This window comes from Formica exsecta, unplaced genomic scaffold (genome assembly GCF_003651465.1).
Source record: "Formica exsecta isolate Colony F162 unplaced genomic scaffold, ASM365146v1 scaffold626, whole genome shotgun sequence".
NCBI lineage: Eukaryota > Metazoa > Arthropoda > Insecta > Hymenoptera > Formicidae > Formica > Formica exsecta.
In genome coordinates this window covers 63,677-66,273 of record NW_021853388.1, presented here as the reverse complement: position 1 = coordinate 66,273, position 2,597 = coordinate 63,677, and the positions used below count along the sequence as shown (strand labels likewise).

The 2,597-nt window shown below is 28.0% G+C and overlaps 1 protein-coding gene across 2 annotated transcripts in view; it reads left to right on the top strand.

The window, feature by feature from the left end:
• LOC115242777 (ectonucleoside triphosphate diphosphohydrolase 5) overlaps window positions 1–2,597 on the top strand; it is a 20,632-nt gene that overhangs the window by 4,041 nt on the left and 13,994 nt on the right. The window contains exon 2 of one of the 2 annotated variants that reach the window (XM_029819313.1): window positions 1,559–1,844. The exons of the other annotated variant lie outside the window; for it this stretch is intronic. The gene's annotated coding sequence lies outside the window, so the exon portion shown is untranslated. The remainder of the gene's footprint in view (window positions 1–1,558; window positions 1,845–2,597) is intronic. 2 annotated transcript variants of the gene reach the window in all.

Here is a 2,597-nt window from a genome sequence, read left to right as displayed (position 1 = left end):
ATTAATTGATTTGTCTCATTATTCTGTACATAAAAGTATTTTGGTAAGATTATCGAAAACTAAATATTTTATGAGATATTTTATTTTTTATATCAAAATATGTCAGATTAAGATATAAAATAACTCAAAAAGTACTTAATAAAAAAATACTTTATTATAGTGTTTTGAAAAGCTCTCGAGATAAGCTACAAGAATGCAATAAAAAATGGGGGGTTCCATTTAAGAAAACATCGATCGCATTGACCTCACCTTAAAAGGGTCACTCAAGGTCAAGTCCATATTTTTATCATGTGGCCCCCTCGAAATCATACAACTTTTGTCTGAAACATTTTTTTTGTACATCTCACTCCTTCCGAGATATTTTAAGGATCCGGGAGTTTTCCCCCATCCTGTATGTTTATGTTTAAGTCTTCATATTTTTATATAGGTTGTAAATATGAACATGTTCATAAAATTAGCGTTAAATACGAATAAGCAAAAAGAAAAAAAGAAAAAATCTTTGAAAACAAATATGTGTATATAAGGAAACAAAATGAAACTTGATATATATAGCATTCGCTTCAGCTCATGCGGCAACTTCATACTCGACATAATTCATTGTTTTCCACACTTGCCACACAAGATAATATTAATAAATTGACTGCCGTTTTAAGTGAAAACATTGCATAAACATAGCTTAGAAATTTCTCTTACCTACCAATCATGAGTACATTTTCCAATGAAGAAAATGCCGATATACATTCTTTTTTTATTTTTTTAAATCTCTGGTCTATGCGGATAAGCCAATCAATCGGCAGCAGTTATTAAATAAAATAACAGACGCTTGTAATAATATACGTAACGATGCGGAACTTCTTTCGCGTTCTACAACATCAATAATTCAAAGAGCAGAAGTGTGTGTAGACCAAAATGGTGGTCACTTTGAACAATTTATAAAGTAGTTTATAAAGTAAATTATTGTTTAATTATCGTTTAATTATTGTTTAATTATCAATAAATAATGTTATCTTTAATAAATAATATTGTTCTTATTTTATGCAATTTTGTTTTTTTGCTATAACTTTGAAACAATCGACTTTAAGGCATATGTGTATTAAGACTTTTTGACTTAGAATGACAAAAAGAATACACAGTTTCAGTGTGGACATCACGTTGCGGGACACCCTGTATATATTTATTTTTGTATTTGTTTTATTGACCTTTGAAATGAATAGCTTTTGTGAGTGTTTTTCTTACAAACGATGAATGTAAATCCAAATTAAATGTTTTATTATAATAATAAAGTTTAATTTTTAGAAATATTTCAATGATTAATTTGATTAAAAAGTATATATGATTTTCCATAATTTCGCACGTTTTCATATGTTCTTCAAATTGAAGAAAAATACTAGATATATCAAGATTTCTTATTAGTTTGTTCAATTAAGTGGGTCAAAATATGTTGTTTATGTAAAGTGTTGTTTATTCTATTGATATTGAAAATTTTCTCTGCTGTACATATAATTATGCGTCTTGGCTAGGAAATTGTAACTGCGAATTGTAACTGCGTTGTATACAGGGGGTCTATTACGATTCTCGGATTGGGTGAAAATGACGAAAGTGAGTAACTCACCCAATTACGGTTGATTTCACCTCGTGAAAATACGAGATTATTCGCGTGAGCGGGCTTGACACGAAATTTCACGTAAAAAGGTGAAATCAAGCAATAGTTACGAAAAATGGATAACGTAATGATTGTGATATTTATGCGAAATCGAGAAAATACGATGCTGAGGATACGAAGAAGACTATGGGATGTCTCAGATCCATTTGCGATACCGGAAAACGAATTTCAGTCTTTATAGGTGAGTGACTGAAAATAATTGTATTGTTTATATTATATTTTCAAAAAAACACTTTAAAAGAATAGAAAATTGTTAAATATAGATTTATATATACAGGGTGCGGCATTTATAGTGACGCGGGCATATTTTTCAGAAACGAAGTGAGATATCAAAAAATGTTTCAGACAAAAGTTGCATGGTTTCGAGGGGGCCACATGATAAAAATATGGATTTGACCTTGAGTGACCTTTTCAAGGTGAGGTCAATATGGTCGATGTTTTCTTAAATGGAACCCCCCTTTTTTATTACATATTCTTGTAGTTTATCTTGAGAGCTTTTCAAAACACTATAATAAAGTATTTTTTCATTAAGTACTTTTTGAGTTATTTTATATTTTAATCTGACATATTTTGATATAAAAATTAAAATATCTCGTAAAATATTTAGTTCTCGATAATCTTACCGTAATATTTTTATGTACAGAATAATGAGGCAAATCAATTAGTAAAAAAAAAATAATTGTTTTTAAGAAAAAGTACGTAATTATTTACAATGTATTTTTTAAAACAACTATTTGTTTATTTCTTTACACTAATTGATTTGTCTCATTATTCTGTACATAAAAGTATTACGGTAAGATTATCGAAAACTAAATATTTTACGAGATATTTTATTTTTTATATCAAAATATGTCAGATTAAAATATAAAATAACTCAAAAAGTACTTAATGAAAAAATACTTTATTATAGTGTTTTGAAAAGCTCTCAAGATAA